We start from the raw sequence: 22,635 nt of genomic DNA, 5'->3' as shown, positions 1-22,635 counted from the left end.
TAGTCAAATAACGTATGAGAGTACTGCAGTAGCACAGGAGACCAATAAGAAAGCACTGCTGATGTGACTGGAAAAATATGTGAAAGACAATCTTCCTAGGACATACCAACTAATAACAGAAAGACAGAAGTAGGAATAGAGTCTGTGTATTTGGTTTGGAAAGTGCAAGTTCAGTAAAATAATTCTTTCTGTTTAAATATATATTATTTATGCAAGACTAAAGAATATTTCTGCTTTTTTTTTCTTATTTTGAATGATTTCTTTAACACATTATGATTCTACTTTTTTTTTCTCTTTTTTAATTTATTTATTTTTTCAGCGTGACAGTATTCATTGTTTTTGCACAACACCCAGTGCTCCATGCAAAACGTGCCCTCCCTATTACCCACCACCTGTTCCCCCAACCTCCCACCCCTGACCTTTCAAAACCCTCAGGTTTTTTCAGAGTCCATAGTCTCTTATGGTTCGCCTCCCCTTCCAATTTTTTTTTTTATAAACATATAATGTATTTTTATCCCCAGGGGTATAGGTCTGTGAATCGCCAGGTTTACACACTCCACAGCACTCACGATAGCACATACCCTCCCCAATGTCCACAACCCCCTCCCCCTCTCCCAGGCAGAGCAGAGAGGCAGGCAGAGAGAGAGGAGAAAGCAGGCTCCCCGCTGAGCAGAGAGCCCAATGCGGGGCTCGAGTCCAGGACCCTGGGATCATGACCTGAGCCCAAGGCAGAGGCTTAACCCACTGAGCCACCCAGGTGCCCCAAGAAAAGAGCATTTTAATAGATTTTTTGGTTAGTAAATTCAACTTATTTGTGGAAGGTTTGCTGGATGGAGGTTTGCTGAGATCTAGTGTTAGTGACAGGATGAAGTTAATTGCTTCTTGAAGTTATTGATTATACAAAAGACCTTCATGGGTATAAAAACCTATAAGAAAACAAGTAAAGTAATCTTAAAGATGTATATTTTTGACCATGAATTTTTACCATGATAAATTTATTTTTATTTTGATCATGATCCTCAAAAAATGTTGTTTAGATGCTCATATTTTTTAATCACTCTAAATATGAGTATAGCAAGGCTGAGACCTCAATACCAGGTCAGGCTTTTGCTTCTTGGAATGGGAGCACATGCACAATGGAACTTGAGGTTGCAGCTGGTTAAAATCAGTCCTCAAAAACAATTATAATGTGAAACCATCAAAAAAAAATTAAAAAGCAACCTACTGAATGGGAGAATCTATTTGCAAATCATATATTCAATAGGGGATTAATATCCAAAATATATGAAGAACTTATACAACTTAGTAACAACAACAACAATCCAAATGGACAAAGATAAGGATCTCAATAGATTTTTCCTAAGAAGACATACAGATCTCTGATGACACATAAAAAAAGATGTTCAACACCACTAATCATCAGAGAAATGCAAATAAAAATCACAGTGAGATACCATTTCATACCTGCCACAATGACTAGTATCAAAAAGACAAAAAAAAAAATAAAACAAGCAAACAAACAAAGCAAGTGTTGTTGGCAAGGACATGAAGAAAGGGAATTTTTATGCATTATTGGTTGAAATATAAATTGGTGCGGCCACTCTGTAGACCAGTATGGAGGTTCCTCCCAAAACTAAAAATAGAACTACCATGTGATCCAGTAAGTCCACTTTTGGATATTTATCCAAAGGAAATAAAAACACTAAGTCAAAAAGATATAGTACACCTATGTTTGTTGCAACATTATTTGTAATAGCCAAGATATGAAAGCCATCTAAGTGTCCATTGATTGATGAATGAATAAAGAAGATATGATATATATACATAAAATGGAATATTTATTCAGCCATAAAAAAAGAATGAAATCTTGCCATTTGCAACAACATGGGTGGACCTTGAGGATGTTATGCTAAATGAAGTAAGTTGGACAGAAAAAGACAAATACTGTATGATTTTATTTATATGTAAAACCAACAAAAAAAGAAAAAAAGAAAAGAAGAAGAAGAACCAACCAACAAAAAAAAAACCTCAAAGGTGGGGATAACAGATTAGTTAGTTGTCAGAGGAATGGAGTTGGGTGTGTAGGCAAATGGGAGAAGGGAATCAATAGGTATAAACTTCCAATCATAAAATAAATAGATCATAAGGATCTAATGTACAGCTTGGTGAATATAGTCAATAATATGTTACATACTAACTTTATATGGTGAAGGGGAAACTAGACTTAATATGGTGATTGTCTTGCAGTGTATACAAATATCAAGTCATTATTTGTACTCCTGAAACTAATATAATGTCATATGTCAATTAGATGTCAAATAAAAAGGATATGAGATTTTCCTACAATGTTCTAACTTAAAATAGAAACTATCCCATGAAGAATTTTTTTTGACTGCTACAATGGCTAATCAGGTCAGAACCACTAAGATAAATCATTTTTACTGGGGTTTTCTTGAAGCAGAACGCATACATTACAGATCACCTTGATAACTTTTGCCTACTAAAGAAGAATATTTTGGACTTCAAGAAGATTCAAATTACTATGGGAGAGATATGCATATTTATACATTATCAAGATCAAATTCAAATACCTATCCACATGAATACTTTTCAACATTTGTATCACCATATCGTTACCATTCATTAAGTTAATTCATTTGTGTAAGAAGTATTCACTGAGTAAGGATTGTTTCCCTGGCTTCTTGAAGGACAACAATGATAAGTTCCTGACTTCCTAGAGCTCACTTCCTGAAGCTTAGTTGATAGGACAAATATAAATTTTAAAAATAAATAAATAAAGGTAGTATGATCAAAGAAAGTGTGTGTGTGTGTGTATGTGTGTGTATGGATCTTTTTTTATTTTGTGTGATTACAGAAACTTTCTCAGAAGCAGTGATATTTAAACTGAAATGTAAAATATGAAGGAAGAGTAGGTGTTTCCAAGGGATAAATATACTCCAAGTCTTTGAATTGGGAAAGACTAAGTATTTGAAGAATTCAAAGCAAGTGTGGTAAGAGTATAGGGAGGTAGAAATAGCACATGAGGTGTTGAAGAAGGCAAGAATGTTCCTAATTTTGTATTTTATACTTAGTAGAATGGGGACATTGTGAATGGGATTTAAGAATGGGAGTAATGTGATCCAGACATATCTACATGGATCTTTCTTACTGCCTTGGGGATATTAGAATATTAGAAGGTCAAATGAAAAAAAAAATCTAGAAAAACAAATACCCTAAAAAAAAAAAAAAAAAAAAAAAAAAAAAGGCAGAAGGGGCACCTGGTTGACACAGTCAGTTTAGCATCCAACTCTTTGTTCTGGCCCAAGTCATGATCTCAGGGTTGTAAGATTGAGTCCCAAGTCAGGCTCCAGGCTCAGTGAGGAGTCTTCTTCAGATTCTTTCTCCCTCTCCCTCTGCCCCTCCTGCTTCTGGCTCACTCACTCTGTCTCTCTCTCTCTCTCACTATAAAGTAAATAAATAAATCTTTTAAAAAAGGGCAAAAATCTAAAACATACTTTGCCAAAGAAACTATATGATGACAAATAAACACATGAAAAGACAATCAACAAATTATAATAACAAAATACAAATTAAAAATCATTATGAGGTACAGCTATACACCTATCGGAAATATCCAAAAAACCAACAATACCTAATGTCGACAAGGATGTCAAACAAAAGGAATTCCCATTCAGTAGCAATGGAATGCAAAACTGTATAGCCACTTTGGAAAATGGGTTGGCAAGGTTTTATTGTTTTTATTTTTAAGTTGTGCATAGACTTATACAATAGAGCAACTGTAAACCTAAATATTCCTCCAAAGTAATTAAAAATTTATGTCCACACAAAAACCTGTACGTGAAAGTTTACAGCACATTAATTCATAGCCACTAACAACTAGAAGCAATAAGATGTCTTTCAAAAGAGGAACACATAAAGTACTTGTGGTACATGCACAGAATGCAATACTATTCATTGATAAAAAGGAATGAGCTATTGATTCATTCAACATGGATATATCTTAAATGCATTTTACTAGGTGAAAGAATCTGGACCCAAAAGGTCACAGATTGCATGATCCATTTTGTTTACTTGACATGCTACAGAAAGGAAGAAAGGAAGAAGGAAAGAGAGGAAAGAAACTACAAAATGGAAAGCAGTGGTTGCCAGGGATTGATAGGGTAGGGAGGTTGACTGTGAAGAGGACAAACATGGAAACTTTAAGAATGATGACACTGTTCTGTATGCGGCTGAGGTAGTGGATCCACAACTGTATACATTTATCATGACCCAAAAGACTATGCATCACAAAATGTGAATTTTGATGTATAAAAATAAATGCACACACGTGCATACACACAGTAATCCCAGGATGCAGTGCAAGATATGGCCACTATATCAAATTTTTAAATTGTATGACACAACTTCAATGAAACAGGTTCTATGAAGGGCTGACCTAAGAAATTTTGGGAAAACAGTTTGATTAGGAGCTGTTAAGTATAAAGACAAATGGAACTGTTCATGAAGATTAGCCCTCAGAGCACCAGGAACAGTGTATTTGAATACTTTTTATATACTCTATACAGTCAAAATATATCGTGTTTTTCAAAATTAATGAATTGGCTAGGCAAAATCAGATTTATCACATCAACAAAGTTAAACTACCTTATTAATATACCAGGCACTTAAAATTTGTGCACTTAGGGATACTTCAGTTTATTATGTGGTTTGAGATAAGAGAGGATGGTATTCTCTATGTTCAAGTAGACAGCAATGGAATACAGCGGAAAGTAATCTACTGACACTATCTTGGGCACAAATATCAAACCTGATAGACTCCTGTTAATTCAAGAATCTATAAACAGGAAAAAAAACAACATTTCGATTCAAAAGGTATTCTGTGACTTAAAGACAGAAATTATTCTAAAACTACAAAGCAAGACAAGTGTTGGATAAATATTTACAACAGAAAGCCAAAGAATAATCTAGATTGTATCCGCATTATAGAAAAAAGGAGAAAGAAGAAACATAGGAAGGCAGGGAGGGGGAATATCAGATAAATGTGAGTTGATAAAACAAGTGAATCAGATAACATAAATGATAGCAATAAAAATCAAATTAAAAGGGATGAAAAAGTATTAAAAAAGAAAAATTATAACACATTAAAAGCAATAATGGGAAAATTTGAAATACGGACACTGAATTAGCAAACTAAAACCAGACTAGAAAAGATCTGAAGATAAAAGGAAAAAAGAGAAACAGAATGAATATTTTAAAACAACAAAGGAAATGATAGACACAGAGGCAAATAAGACAGTCAAACCAAATAAGAGGCTGTCTAAGAAGAAAACAGATTAGTTTTAAAAATGCAATAGAAGTCATACCACTGGAAGAACATAACATTCTTCAGGTTCTTGACTAAATTAAGCATTTGAAACTTGAAGCAATTTGTACTATATCATCAATACAACATAATATTTTTTTCTTTCTCTATCTAAACCACTTTGACAAGAAAAATGGAATATTATATTTATGTCTTTACTATTATGGTGAAAATATGTATGAATTTATAACATAATAGAAATTGAGATAGTATCAATAATAGCTGAGCGCTTACAATGTGCCAAGCACTGCAGTACTTTAGTTGATCTTTCTTATGAAACTAAGAAGTGATACTTACTATACCTACATTATACATGAGCTATTAATATTTAAAGAGATCAAGTAACTTTTCCAGTAAAACGGCTAACGTGTAGTTAAGCTGCAGTTCAAACTTGTCTACTCTTAAATCAGAGTTCTGAAATTCTACTCTATACTGTTTCTTGTATAAACGCTTTAAATATTAAGGACATTATCATTTCTCATTCACGCATAGAAAAAGCTATTACTCGGGTTGCTGTTTGGAATTTAGTTTATGTTTTTGACTATATCAAACAGTTTTCTTCAATACATTATATTCACGACTAGAAAATTCCTTGCCATTTGATTATGTTAATATCCATGTCAGATTTTAGGAAATATTTTAATAGTTTAAACTCTAACTTATTTAAGAAAATCTACCTGACATTTATTTCAATTTTGCCATAAAGCTGGGATATAAATTACTTATTAATAATGGATTCGTTTTTCAGTATTATTTATTTTATCACATACCCATTCCTACTAGTAATTCTTGCACGTGATTTATGAAATATTTTAAACACTAGAGTTGGCAAGTATGTATCATTGATCAAAACACCCACTGATGTGCTCTAATAGCTATGTAATGTAGCTTTTAAATGTATGTGCATATCTGGAAGATTGGATACACAGTTATACTTCTCTTTTCAAAATATTATGAGCTTACCAATCTGGTTTATTTTTCCAAGATAAATCTGTATTAAATCCTGAAATAGACCCTAAGTACAGGATGAGAGTTCTTAAACTCTTATGACATTGCTATTTCTATGAGACAGCTAGATGATAGATAGATAGATAGACAGACAGACAGACATAGATAATATATATATTTCTATTAGTATATGACATGTATTCCAAAAATGCACAAAACATGCAGAAAGCAAAATGAATTATTGCAAATGGAATACCTCTATTGTCCAGGAACCTTTCTTGGGCCTCTTCCAAGTCACTACTCTCTTTTCCCAAGAAATAACCACTATCTTGACTTCTTGACATTGTATATTTTATCTATATAAAACATATAATCTGTATTGAATTTGGTTGGGCATCCAAAACAAAATGCCAGGACTGGGTGGCTTAAATAACATAAATTTATTTTCTCATAGTTCAGCAAGCCAGGAATCCAAGATGAAGGAGTTTCTTCTGAGGTCTCTCTCCCTGGCTTGTAGATGGCCATGTTCTCACTGCGTCTTCACATGGCTTTTGTCTGTGTGAGCACATTCTTCATGTCTAATGTAGATATACGTCTTGTTTAAGGCATGCTTTGTTTTATATCTGGCTTCTTCAACATCGTATTTAAGATTTGTAAAGATTGCTCTTTGTAGCTGCAGCTAATTCATCTTCATTCTTGCATTATTGCATTCTTGCATTATTCTGTTTTATTAACGGGCCATTCAGTTTTCTAATCTATTCGACTCCTAATATTTGGGTTTTCTTCTAGTGTTGGCTATTAAGAATATTTCAGTAAGGTACATTCTCATATAAGACTCTTGGTATATATATAAACTTCTTGTTGAGGTTATACCCAAGATTGACTTTACTGGGTCACAGATTACATGATCAACCTCAGAAGATAAGCCAAACTGGGTTTCAATGTTGTAACAATTTATATTCTCTCCAGCAGTGTACGAGTCCTGATATTCCAAGTGTCTACTAATACTTGGTACCGTCATTCTTTTAATTAGGAAATGCATCAATGGTGAGTGTGACATGGTATCTCATTAATCTCTCGTTTAATCAGTATTTCCCTTACTAGTAATGAGGTTGAGCATTTTTTTTCTATGTTTATTAGATAACCGAATGTCTTCTTTTTCTGAAGTGCCTGTTCAACCACTTCGTCAGTCATTATATTGGAAGTCTTTCTTTTCCTTTTTAATCCATTGGAGTCCTTTTATCATTTTGGGTATAAATCCTATCACATATATGAGTTGTAAATTCACTGTTTGCTCTGTAAGCTTTTTTTTTACTCTCTGAATACTATGTTTTAATTGACAGAATTTTTACAATTTAATTTAATTCATCAAGTTTTCCCCCTTATGGTTAATTTTTTTTTTTGTGAGTTGTTTGAATGTTTCTTCTAATTCAAGGTTGTGAGAATGTTTTTCTGTATCTTCAGAAGTCTGTTTGGCCTTTAACATTTTAGAACTGTAATCTGTATAATTCTCTGACCCAGTATCATTCACTAGCCAGGCCTTTCTGTCACCCCTGCTCAGCAATGCTGTCTTTGTCATAAGGTAAGTGGTCATACAGCTATGAAGCCAGAAAAACACACTGATGAATCCTAAATCATACTGACAGGTAAAAGAAACCACCCTGAAAAAAGCTACCTACTATATAATTGCAATAATATGACTTTCTTAAAAGGCAAAAATATAGAGAGAATAAAAAAGATCAGTGGTTCCCAGGGGTTCAGGGGTGAGAGGTGAAGTACAGCAGATATTTTAAGGCAGTGAAATCATTCTGTAGCATACTCTAATGGTAAATACAATAAATCAAGCATTTCTAAAACCAAAACTTTATAGCACAATGAGTGAGTTTTAATATATGTAAAGTTTTAAAAATTCAAAATCCCAAGATGGATCAGAATAAGAGAAAAGCATCTAAATGTAGACAAATGTATGAAGCAACCTCAGTGAAGAGGGTGAGGGAGTAAGTGCTGACCTCAGTGACTTTGGAAATGAGTGGAGTTTGTAAGTCTAAAGCAAAAGGAAGTGTATATAAACATTTTACTGTAGTTGACAAAGTTTTTCTACCCTATGGGGTACTGTTTAACAATTCTGAAAATGTTATAAGTCCATACTTAAATTGAATAATTCAGTAAACAGTAGATGGTGGAAGATGGGTTTTTTCAGTGGTGCAATGGGAGGTTTAGAGAAAACCAAGGGGAAGATCTTAAAATCATTCTTGTGACAATGATTCAGAATTTGATACATCAGTATGAAGTTGTGTTTAGCTTGACACAGATAGTTTCGAATTGAAATATTTAGATACACACATTTGTATCTCCTTGTTCTTTCATCTGGGAGGACCTAAGAGTAATAATATCCCAGTCTCACCAAGCATACCAAGTGCCCAGATACTGGTCTCTGATATTACTTATTGCCCATTAAGAGAAGCCAGGGCTCCTTGGAGAAATGGATGACATGGGGATTGGGGTAGGAAAGATACAAGATGATCCTGGAGCATCTTGTGGAGACAGAAAGTAAGCAAATGCAAAAATGAACAAACATGCAACAAATAATGATGGAGTGTGTCTAAGTAACAAAGAAATCAATGGAAAGAGCTTCCATTTTTCCAAAGCTGGAACAATTTGAGCAATAACATAAATAAAGCAGTATTGTATTTTAACCTAAAGTATAAAATACTTTATATTTTGTAGTGTAGACTATACTCTACTATGGACCATACTATGGACTCAGTCCATACATACTGATGTAAACAAATTATTGAGTCCAAACTGATGTAAACTATTGAGTAATTTAATAAATGAAGAGAAGAGAGAGATTTCCCACTCAGAAGAATTTAAAATCACTGATGTAATTACCCTTAATTAAAGACAGAATAGCTCTTCATTCCTTAAGTTTGGGCTGCACGTAGTGCTTTTCTCCTACAAAGCACAGTGTGGGAAGGTGAGGGAAAAGGAGTAACTTTATAGTGTAGAAACCTGATGAACACTATCTCAAGCCAGGTGATCAAGGCTAACCTCAATAGGGTAATTCATATTGATATGAAGTGATGAGAATGACAATTCACCTCTCCAATCTTCCTCCCCAAACCTAACCTCAGCCTAATTAAAAGAAAAATTTTAGACAACTGCCAATAAAGGGACAGTCTACAAATTAGCTGACCAGTACTCCTCAACATTGTCCAAGTCATCTAAAACAAGAAAAGTCTGAAACGCTATCACAACCATGAGGAGCCTAAGGAGACACGAATACCAAAATGTAATATGGTATTCTGAATGTAATCCTGGAAATGAAAAAGGCATTAAGAAAAAGCTGGAACGCTTGAATAAAGTATGGGCATTAGTTTCTAATAATATATCAATACTGGTTCACTAATTGTGACTAATGTACTATACTAATGTAAGATGTTAATAATAGAAGAAACTGCTTATGGGGTCTATAGGAACTCTGGTACTATCTTTAAAATAATTCTATAAATCTAAAAACATTCTAAATAAAAAGTGTATTTTAAAAAAGAAATGAATTGACACAAAGACCTCCGTAAAAAAATAAACAAAAAATGTTTAGTGATTTTAATCATGTTTTAAGTTTGTTTTAGCTTAATTCTACTGTGAATAATTTATGCTAAATGATTTCAGTTTTAATTTATATTATGTTCAGAGATTATATGTCATGATTTAACTCATCAGAAGTCCATTGAAACTTTCTTAAGGCCCTATATGTGCAATTTTTAGCAAATATTCCAAAACAATATGCATTGTATATGTTTTAAAATCTCCCCAATGATTATACATGGTTTTCTTTCTCTTTCAGTTCTTTGAACTTTCACTTTATGTAAAATTACATAATTTATATGAGACGTATATTATAAATTCTATGATAGGTAGAAATTATATATAAAAATAAAATTTTATATATACATACTATATATATATATTACATACAATTGCATTTAGAATTGTTATAGCTTCTTAGTAAATCCGTTCTTTATTTATTATGCCATGACCTTGAACCCAATCTCCTTTGTCTAATACTAGTGCAGCAAATAACAGTTTTCTATGGCTAGTGTCTGCATGGGTTATCTTTTTCCTTTTATTTATTATTTTTTTTTTTACTTAAACTTTTTACCTCTAGTCACCTGTCATGATTTTCTGAGAGCATATAGTTGTTTATTCTTAATCTGGTTTGGCAATTTGTACATTTAATTGAAGTAATCTATTCTTGGTAATTGTCAGCTGGGATACTGTTGAGTTTAACTCCATTTTACTACTGCTCTGTATTTGTACCAATTATTTTTCTTGTCTTCTTTTTTATAGATTAACCTTGTCATAACATTTTTGTCTTCTGTTAGCATGACACTTATATACATTTTATTATTACTTTATTGAATATTCAAGAGGTCATAACATGCATCTTTGCTTTATGTATCAATGCAAGGGTTTTAGAATATTTCAACTCTATTTTTTCTTTGCCTGACTTTATACTAGATTTGTCATGTATCTCAATTCTATGTCTATTTTAATATTCAGAAAACAGTATTCTTGCATTATTAGTATTAATTTTTGTTTACCCATATGTTTAACATTTTTGTTATTCTCCATTCCTTCCTGTATCTCCAAGCTTCTATATGGACTCTTCCAGATGGTCTCTAGAAGGTAGGCAGGTTACTTAATGGAAATAAGAACCCAAAGCAATACTTGATTCTTTTCTTTTTCCTGTGAATCACCTATGAAAGTGTATATTATGGATCAAACTCCATCCCCTAATAACTATGATCCTGTATGTATCTGATTCTTACCAAGTGAGCTACCCAATCAGCAGGTGAAGAGTTTAACATTTCCTCCCCCAGCACAACTTCCAAGGGTATAAAAATATAGAGAATATTTTCTCAGCTGTATTGAGTCCAGAAAATAGAGACAAGAAAAAGTTCTTTCTTGACATTGTAATGTAATTTTTATTATTGTATGTGTGCTCTTTGAGAAAAGAAATTTTGCTATATTTATGTGTATAAATTATTGACGCCAAGCTCGAAACAAAGCGATGAAAATACCAGTAAAAACCACATACTCTTATTTAATTTACATTTAGGAACAAACAAAGCCCCCATTTAAAAAAACAGTTTCTTTTTTAACGTTTGTTTTTGGTTATTTTCAATAGTCAGCATGACTGTATCTGGATGAAATTTCTGAAATATTAATCAGTAGCTTTGATCTCTGTAGTCACTGTTGTTCCTGCTTAGCCTAACATTCCCAGTCCATTTAATCACAGGTGTTCATTGCTTCAGGAAGAGTAGGTTATAGAGCAGAACAAAGATATCTGTTGAGTTGAATGGATTTTCAACTCACATCAGGCACAATCGACCGAAGGCAAACAATTTTTGATTTGCAATAACTAGGCACTTGAGAGAAAGAAAAATTTGCTTTGAATTTCAAAAAGGGCTTGGTTTGGCTTGGTTTAACTACAGTCAGCTCATGATACAGAATCCAAATCTCTGGATGATGAGGTTAATAACAATCAGAAAAGAACATAAGATAGGGCATAGGATCAGTTTTCCTGCTGCCAATATATACTGACTCATGTATACATATGACTGGAAAAGTGGCAAGCGGATAGAGAGAATGTGAGAAGGGAGAAAGGGAACTGAACCAATAGTGCCTTGATATAGCTTGGCTCTCATTCAGTATTGAATTTTTTAATATGAGGTCTTGGAAGACAGGCCCTGACCTGATGGATATAGGAATTTATAGAGAAGAGGAACCAGCGCCCCCCCCCCTTTGCCTGGAACCCTGGAAGTATGAAGACCCTCAGTGGGCCATAGACCATGTTGACATGGACAAAATAGGGGAGAAATTTTGGTAGTATGGGTCATGAAAGAGTCTGACATAGTATATATCCCTCCTTCATCCTGAAATTTCTCCTGGGTTCCATGTTGTGTGAGGGGTATCCAAGGGTTCCCACATGGCCCAGTGGAGGACTCAGAAGATAGCAGAGAATGCTGGCTATCATGTGCCTGATGATATGGGCTATGCCATTTTACTAAGGACCTATGCTTTCCAGAGCTGGAGATAGGTTGGAGGTTGATTCTCACCTCAAGAGGCTTGTGTCACTACTGTATGTCAATGCAGAGGCTTGGTCAGGCAAGAAAGATGCAGGAAAAAATGGCCAGCCTCCTCAGGATAAAGTACCATGAACTGACCTTGCTGACAAGTATAAAAATAAGTTACAACAGTGGTGGGTACAGTGGAAACAAGGCAAAGCTTGGCAGAAAGTGTCCCTATGACACCGATCATGAAGAACATGTGAAATCACATGGCATTGTCCAGTAACTATGATATTACATAAGCTTCTGCTGAACACAGATTCCACCAAAGGTAAGGAAAGCAGGAATTAGGAAAAGAAACATAAAAATGTTATGTACTCCAAAAAGACTTAGTTAATCTGGAAGTAACCAAGTTACTTTTAACAGGCAAATTTAATTTGGTATTGCTGTGGGGCAGAAATGGGGTCAAGAGCTAAATAAGTAATACTAACAGAGAAGTAAATAGTTACATTTTTGCAGACTTGAGTGTGGAGACAATGAATTATAAATCTTCTCTAAACCTAAAAGGAAGAACCAACAATAATCAACTCATTCTATCTGTGCCTAGGTGTATCATATATAAAAATGTCCTACAGCTTCTACATTGAAACCAATAGTAGAACATGACTATTTATCTACAAACTGACTTTCAAATCCAGGATAGCCTCACCTAACTTCAGTGAGGAGAAAAAAATAAAAAGTATTTTGTTCTTGCTTTTTTCTTCAATATTACAGAATGCAATTATGGTCAGGATATCCTTAATGTATGCTGTATTTTAATTTTATTTAAATTTTTGCTATATTCCTTGATTTAAAAAATCTACTATACATGCTTGTTATATTTATCAAATTTGAATAAAATTTTTAAAAAAAGAATAAACATACAGCCAGTATTCCAACCAATTCAAGTATCTTTTCCACATTCACAACTAAGCAGTGAACACTGAATCAGCAGTAAATTTACGTCTCTCAGATCATTCCTCATCTTTGATTATATGTCATATTCTTTTTTCTGATTCCTGCAACTAAGATTTTACCATTTGCCTGTCCACTTCCCTCATTCATCATTGTGATTTTTGTTTTTTACATCTACTCATTTTGATTCAAATTTGTTCCATGCTAAATGACATTTAGTGCCTGAAACAAAAATTGATCCTACAAAACATGTTTCATTTAATTTCCTTTCAATAATCCCCACACTAATGGCTCAAAATAAATTTACAGTAAAAATCCAGGTAACACTTGAGGACTAAGTGTTCAAAAACACTTGATCATAAACCAATTTAAAAATATTTTTAAATAAAATAATAGCAATATAAATTTAAAAATTAAACTCTCCACACTTTCACCAACTGAAGATAATCAGCATTCTGCTCTATATCATTCACTGCCTTTTCTTTTTTTTTTTTTTTTACCTAGGTCTTTTGATAATACAGCTAGTATTTTTTTTTTAAGATTTTATTTATTTATTTGACAGAGAGAGAGAGATCACAAACAGGCAGAGAGGCAGGCAGAGAGAGAGGAGGAAGCAGGCTCCCCGCGGAGCAGAGAGCCGGATGTGGGGCTCGATCCCAGGACCCTGAGATCATGACCTGAGCCGAAGGCAGTGGCTTAATCCACTGAGCCACCCAGGCGCCCCTTCACTGCCTTTTCTATACAGTGTTCTACTGAATTCTTTCCACAGTGTTTTCTCCTAGTGTATCTTCTTGATTGTGTTTCATAAATCATTAAGATTTTTCCGTTTCTTGTGTCCATTCCAATACTGAACATTCTGTGGGAGCTAAGGTGACATCATCTAGTTACAAAATATCTTGCTAATCTGAACTAAGACATATACAAAATATGCATATGCATACATAAAATTGCCCAAAACCCTTTCCATCTGTCTTCTTTAAATAGAGCTTCTGCTGGACAGATGTATATTGGAGTAGAATGGTAGCCAATCCAGGCAGAATCTTTGAAAAAAGCCTATGCTTTTAGGGCTCCTGGTTCCTGATTTGAGATGATTCATATCCCTTAAATGTTATTTAATAGGATTTAAATTTTGTTTTCAACATTGAGATCCCCAGAGGAACTGCCACCCTGTTTGCATGGAGATAGGCTTAAAGATTACAGAAAAGCAGACACAAAAGTTTGCTCAAGGCAGAATTTTGACATTTCTCCCATGTCTAGATAAGCAGGTGATGAAGACCTCAATATCCATTCTGTATAGAGCAGCATTTCCAAGGCTTGGCAGCAGAACTTAGTAAGTGGTTTCAATTAACAGGTAAGGAAGAATAGCACAGAGTAACAAACAGAAGTGAATGAGAATAAAGAAAAAGGTCTATATTACTTTTCAATCAATTTGAAAGAGAAAAACAAAAAAGATGGAGTAGTAGCTTGAAAAGGGTTTAAGTCCCAGGAAAGACTGTTTGTTCAGAATCGTACTAACAAGGCTAGGCAACCCCAAATTTTCAGAGGCTTAGAACCACAAGGATGTTTTCTTGTTCATACTACATATCTATCCTTTGGCAGCTCAGAGACTCAGGCTAATGCAGCAAGTGCTTTCTCAAAGGTTTCTAGTTGCTGGGTCATAGGAAAAGATAGAGATCTGGCCATAAATTGCTTATCAGGTAATGCCTTATTTCACTTCTGCTTGTAACTCATTGTCTGTAACTCATTACTGGCCCAACTAAACCACCAAGAACCACAACATAAACTCCTATCATCTGACCTAAGCATGGAGAGCTGGAAATATTTGAAAACATCACTGGATATTACCACAAAGAACTTGGAAGGAAAAAAGACAATGGAGAGAAAATAAAAATTGAAAATATGAGAGCAATCTTTGTTAGAACAAAGTATAACAGCAGGGGAAGACAGGAAACTTAGTGTCAAGGTAGAGAAGTCCTCTTTCTCTGAGAAGACAAAAAATATTGAAGTAAAAACTGAGTTTAAAGGTGAAAGTGTTAGAAGATGAGAATATCTTAACACTCTCAGGGCTTTCTATGAAAGAAAATTTTGAGTTAGAATAAGGGGAGTGATTAAGAAATAACTCATTAGGGGTGCCTGGGTGGCTCAGTGGCTTAAAGGCTCTGCCTTCTGCTCGGGCCATGATTCCAGGGTCCTGGGATAGAGCCCCGTATTGGACTCTCCACTCAACAGGGAGCCTGCTTCCTCCTCTCTCTCTTTCTCTGCCTGCCTCTCTGTCTTGTGATCTTTGTCTGTCAAATAAATAAATTAAATCTTAAAAAAAAAAAACTCACTTAAAATACTGGCAAAGATCTGGAAAACTGGTGAACCTTGACGGGGTAAAAGAAAGTGAGAGGAATGTTAAATAATACTCAGTACTGGGGACCCAACTGGGGTTTGGGACCATATGTTTCACAGGTTGAAATCTTCAGTTTAGGCTAAGTGGCCCACAAGCAGAAGCAAAGAATGCAGCAGGTTACATTTATTCAAGACTCAAAACTGAAGTGGTGAAAGCAGATGAAGAACCAAGGTATAAACATGGTGAGGGTTATGATGAAATGCTTTAGTTATAGACCATATTTGTAAGGTTTTTGGCAAAGAAAAAGAAGTACGTTGATGTCTAGAGACTGAAAAATAGGAAGATCCTGGGATTGAACTTTTCAATCAGATCAAAGAAAAAGGTTATCTTGAAGCAAGGAGGACAAGAGTAAAATGAAGGAAAATCACAATTATTTTATATGTATATATAATAAATTGTTCATGATATTAAAGCTTGCTTCTCTAACAGACAGCTCCCAAATTTTAAGGCTTAGCACAGTACACACTTACTTCTTTCACACAGTGATTGATGGTGGTGTTCCTAAGTGAGACAACTTTCCTGGGCAACTTTCTCTAAGCCATGAATTACAGGGATCCAGGCTCCTCCCTTTTTGTTACTCTACCAGTTCATGATTCTTTGTCTTCGTTCATGAAGGCAGGGAAGAGAGAGCATGGAAATTCACAAGGGATGATTATTAGGCCAGGTCTACATAACTTCTGCCTATAATTCTTGAGCCAGACCTATTTATCTTCATCTAAAATGAATATATTCATAAATGTAGTCTTCTTATTTTCTAAGAAGGAAAATAAAAAATGGTATATGAACTTAGAGTGTCTTCTATCCCATGTTCTCCCCTCTAATCACAATTCATGTAATAGCCATTCCTACACATAGAAGATACCATCTTCCCAAGGAGACAACCCAAGTCCCCACTAGTCCCCATATCCAATGCAAAGTTCAAGATGTCTTATTTTTGTACAAACTTTCACATCAAGTTTATATGTAGCTCCTAGTGTTCCATATTTATAGATATCACATAACAGTAGGTAATGTTTCAAAATAATACTAAAAATAATAAGAAAAAAAAGTTTTACATGTAGCTCTTCTTTGTCCAGCAATCTACAAACTTCAAGGACAGCTTATCTGCCCATACCCTCTCCGTTCATGCACATTCACGGACTCAATACCCAATGGTGGAATAGGGACAAATCTTTTTTTTTTTGACACTTTCTTTTGGAAAAATAAGACTGGAAGACATATACAGTTATTAGTCCATACTACTTTTGAAATCCCACTGGAAGACATCAAGAATGGCCCTGACCCCAACGTTGAGGACGCCCTTTAATAATGCTTTCATTCTTCTCACTGGAAAAAACACTTTGACTCACTGTTCTCAACGACTCCTGGCCGTACCCTGGAGTAGGTTCCTTCTTGTCCATTATTTTCCTTGGTCATATATGATATGTGTATATGTTGGTGGCATCCTCACCTCAGGACCATGGAATTTTCAAAGTCTGCAACTACTCATAGAAAGTTGCAGGTCCAAAGGATTTAAACTTAAAGAATTAAAGGTATTATTAAACCAGGCATAGATTTTTTTTTTCTTTTGCAATACAATTCACTCAAACCTAGTGGGCTTCTCATCTATTTGCTTTTAGTCTCTGCCATGTGCTGATAACCACACCAAAGTTTTTTCTTAGACTTTTCCAGAATCCCAGTACTGATTCCTTTTCTTTCTACTCTCATTCCCTCTCTTTGAAATTATAGCAGCTTCCTTGAAGGTATCTGGAAAAATAATTAGGAAGACCACAACCTTAACTTGTTCTTTTCCCTGAGTCACTTTATTACCTTCTTTAGCTGAGATGGTTTACCTAGCTTTTGTCCACAAAGCCTTCTAAAACAGCATTTCTTAATATTTAGGTTCTGGAAGTATGGAAGATGTTGATTTCTCCAACCCAGTGAACCTCAAAATATCTGTACTCTCTCTCTCTGTGCCCTTTCCTATCTGTAAACTGGTTATTTCCCAAGCTCAAGTTTTGCTTTCATTAACTTACCAAATGTAGCTAGTAATAATCAACATACATTATTCTGTTTCTTTCTCACCTACAGTTAACAGATCAGTAACCCTATAATCAGCCTCCCAGATTACTACAGGCAACCATTTTGCCAATATTGTTTTCTACTGTTTCAATTGTTAGATTGCGATTTTTCTAGAATCTGGTATCAGTGTTCTTGCTGTTGTAGGAACACTACTTTGAAGTATCAGTTTCTATAATTCTCACCAAAATTAATGCCTACTCCAAATCTCAGGGACTTGCTGTAAATAAAGGTAACCAGTACAAAGTCCAATGTGATGTTTCTCATCAGATGATTCTCCTGAATAGTTCTCTTTCAAAAGGTAATTTCAGAGATTGTTGCTCATTACATTTTCTTGCCACCATGTGCTGGTAACCACCACTCACCAGGTAATCAAGACTCCTGAGCTGGATCCCATGCAACCGGCCAGCCTGGAGGAAGAGAAAAAGAAGCACAGAGAATTGTGTGGGGATCTTAGAGACAGAATGGGAGTAATCATATCACTTAGTAACCACATTGTATTGACCAGAAATATTTACATGATTCACCTGGATAGAAGGAGTCTAGAGAAATATGTCTTTATTGGGGCTCTGGAGGAAAATAAAATAATGCATTAAACACAGCATTGCCCCCTGGTACATATATACATGGCATATATTTATGTAAATACATTTATAAATATAAATTATATATTCTCTAGTTCTTTGCCTCAAAATGTCTAAACTAAAATAGACTAAACTATTTCCTGTTAATTCTACTCCAAAGCTATTTCTAATTACTACTTTCAATTAGTGTAAATTCTCTTCTGTATAAGAAAATTTTAAAAAACACAATCATGATTTGTTTTATATAATTTTACTATGTAATCCAAAATGTAATTACACTGAAATAAGCAAAACATAAGATATAATGATAGCTTAAAAAATATTTAAGTAAAGGGACATCCGGGTGGCTCAGTGGGTTAAGTGTCTATGTTCAGCTCAGGTCATGATCTCGGGGTCCTGGGATCCAGCCCACTTAGGGCTCCCTGTTTAGCAGGGGATCTGCTACTCCCTCTCCCTCTGCTCTTCCTCCCCACCCACCTTGTACTCTGGCTTGCTCTCTCTGACTCTCTCTCTCTCATAAATAAATAAATAAGGACATACATAATTCCAAAGACTGGCCCACTTTGAATTTACTTTTTTTTTTTTTTTTTACATTTTGCTGTATCCTGATATTGAATCACTAATCTGCCCTATCTCCTTTCAGAGTTCAATCCCTTCCTAGGACGCTGGTCTCCTGAAAACTAATTAGCATATCTCCATATCAACAGTAACTAATTTCTGAAACCTTTGATACAAATAGCTCTCCATCTGTTCTGGGAATAACATAACGTTTTTATTCATGCACATGCAAGAGAGAAGAAAGAAGCTTCAAGAGTCCTGGATCATGTGGCCGGTTATGTGGAAGGAAGAGGCTGACTACACTCTCTGAATACTTCTGGTCTACAGGAAGTGGCGGCTGGAAGAGGAGCAGCCCTATGCATTTCTAAAGGCTTTGGATGGAGCGCCTTTGCATGTACTTGCAAATATACTAGATTGCACTAGCAAGCTCCAGAGTGTAGAATCGACATGAAATGACTAAAATAAGACCATGTTTAATTACTACAACATTTTGATCTCTTCTATTCTATCACAGAATGATAGAATCTTTCATTCTGAGTCTCGTCTCTCAAGAAATACCTGACACCCCTTTAAACAGACTTGCGTGATTGAGTCAGGCCTACCCAAGATACTCTCCCTTTTGATTAACTCAAAGTCCACCTGCTTTGGAACTTCAGCAGCATTTAGACTAGGTACGCAGATCAGAGAATTAAAATTGGATAAGAAAGAATAAACACGGGAGAACGGATAGATATGGAGAAAGTGAATATGCCGTGGAATTAGAAGTACAGGCATACCTCATTTTATGGGACTCTGCTTTATTACATTTCATACATATTGTGTTTTTCACAAATTGGAGGTCTGTATCAAGCAAGTCTATCAGACCTGTTTTTCCAGTAGCATTTGCTCACTTCATGTTTCTATGTTACATTTTGATAATTTTCGTAATATTTCAAACTTTTTCATTATTACTATATTTGTTATTATATTTGTTCTGGTGATTTGTGATCAGGGAGTATGGCTTGCTGAAAGCTCAAATAATGGTTTGCATTTTTAAGCAATATTTCTCAATTAAGGCAAGTTCATTTTTTTAGACATAATGCTATTGCACACATTTTAATAGACTATGCACAGTGTAAACATAACTTTTATAGGCACTGGGAAACAAAAAAAAATTTGACTTACTTTATTGCAATTTCACTTTATTGCAGTGGTTGGAACTGAACCTGTGGTATCAATCTCCAAGGGATGCCTGAGATGAGAGAGGAGGGAGATGGGGAAAGATAGAGAGAAAGGTTGAAGAGATGTCTTCAGTAGGCAAGAAAAGCTAGGATTCAGAAGATAAATTAAGGGTTTGGCCTTAGAGAAGAACATAAATAATTCATCATAATAATAGCAGGAGCATATGGACATAATAATAATAATAGCCGAGCATATGGGCATCATTATAGGTAAGTGGGGAAATGTGGTGTGGGGGTCTCAGGAAGTGCTCTTTGGCAAGGTCATTTTTTTAAACAAGGTTTTCCGAAGGTGGCAAGTATCTAATTAAGGAAGTGCTCCCAGGAGAAAGCTGTTGGGAGTTGGGAAAGGAGGACAGAGAAGAAGCAGCCAAGCAAATGTGCAGTGTTGGCAGTGTTCCCAAGAGTAGCTTCGGGATGATCCCAAGGGGAAATGCTGGAGGGTAAATTTTATTTCAGAATTTTTGATGGTGAAAGCATAATGTGTCTACTGTTTATGCTATTTCTTTTGTTTCTGTTCTGTCTGTTTCTGTTGGCAGGCAAGGTCGCATGGGCTTTTTCTTTTTTAAGCAGAGTTAGCAAAATCCAAGAATCCAGCACTCAGTGGCTCCATGGATGTCCAGACAGAGCACAAGGCATCCACGTGGCCAGGGTGGACTGTTCCAGGAGCAATGAGGGACTCATCTGACAGAAGTGACGGTAGCTTCCTGGTCACAGAGAAGAAGCAGCTACCACTATTCCATCCCTCAAGCTTTGGAACCTGGAGTACTGCTCCTGAAATACTCTTTTTCTCCACTTCTCTGGCCCACCCACCAGTCTTACAGGACTTTTAATCACTTGTAACAAATCTTGAGCTGTTTGTCTTGGCTAAAATGGATTCAAATCTCTAACAAATACAGATATTTGTAATAGAGTCTGTTCCAGTGATATACATAGTATCTTTTTTCACTCTTAAAAATATTTTAATTTGGATGGGAAATTATATCATCAGCAAAACTCATATTCCTCCGGTTCTCCAGTCAATACTTGTGAATTGTCAGACTGTGTATCTTTACTGAACATATTTCTAGGATTATAACAAGAAGACTAGGCTGTAGAATATACTGGGACCCCAAAGTTTAGATAGAAGGGAGAGCAACTGGATGGTAGGACTTGAGGAAGTGACCAAGTATCAAGATTAAATTTGAAAATATGGCCACCCTGTTAGAACAAATTGAGAATATCAAAGGCAGAGGTGAACACCACCTTAACTGAATCTAACTTCACAAAAAAAAAAAGGTACAAAATTACAGCAGGGGTTCACTGGTGTGCTGAACCAAACTACCATATCATTTAAGTAGCATTCATACCAAAATGTTCAATTCCAAGCCTGAGAAACAATCAGAAAAAAGCAAATCAAGAGAAATTCAGCAAAACAAAACAAACAAAAACAAAACAAAACAAAACAAAACAAAAGCTGTCCTGGATTCTCCAAAAATGTCAATTTCATGAACTATTTAAGAATAAGAAGAACCAGGGAAAATCTGTATCATAGAGACCAATGAAATATGACAACTAAAAGAAAGTATGCTGATTAGATCCTACATTATTTAAAACATAGTAAAATAACAGAGGTTTAAGGATATTATTGAGATAAATGCATTTTTTTAAAGATTTTATTTATTTGACAGAGAGAGACACAGCAAGAGAGGAAACACAAGCACAAGGAGTGGTAGAGGGAGAAGCAGGCTTCCTGCTGAATAGGGAGCCCATTGTGGGGCTGGATCCCAGGACCCCAGGATCACAACTAGAGCTGAAGGCAGATGCTTAACCCGCTGAGCCACCCATGGCCCCAAGACAAATGCATTTTTAATGTGGACCCTATTTTGATAATAGTATTGTATCAACATTAATTTTTAATACAATAAATATACTGTAGCTATGTCCTATTTTTAGGAAATATATGCCAAAATATTTAAGAGTGAAAAATCTTGATGTATGCAACTATCAAATGCATACACATACACACAGACATGTACAGACAAACACAGACACTAACCTAAGTTCAGATGAGAGGAAAATTGTTAGAAACTGATGGGTATGGGTGAGGAGTAAGTGTGATTTATTGTACCATTTCTTATCATTTTTCTGAGCTGTTAAAATTTTTCAAAATAAAACACTGGAAGAACAAAGATAATGTAAAAAGGTACCAACTCTGTAAAATTAAATTCACAAATAACCACTAGGAAATACAATTTTTTTAAAAGATTTTATTTATTAATTTTGACAGAGAGAGAGCACAAGTAGGCAGAGAGGCAGGCAGAGAGAGTGAGAGGGAAGCAGGCTCCCTTCAGTGCAGAGAGCCCGACGTGGGACTCGATCCCAGGACCCTGAGATCATGACCTGAGCCGAAGGCAGCGGCTTAAACCACTGAGCCACCCAGGGTTTAAACTCATGTTTTATGCAAAGTAATACATAAAAACCA

The sequence above is a fragment of the Meles meles genome, chromosome 1 (genome assembly GCF_922984935.1).
Source record: "Meles meles chromosome 1, mMelMel3.1 paternal haplotype, whole genome shotgun sequence".
Taxonomy (NCBI): Eukaryota; Metazoa; Chordata; class Mammalia; order Carnivora; family Mustelidae; genus Meles; species Meles meles.
The sequence above is the reverse complement of the archived record's forward strand: the minus strand, read 5'-3'. Positions refer to the sequence as shown.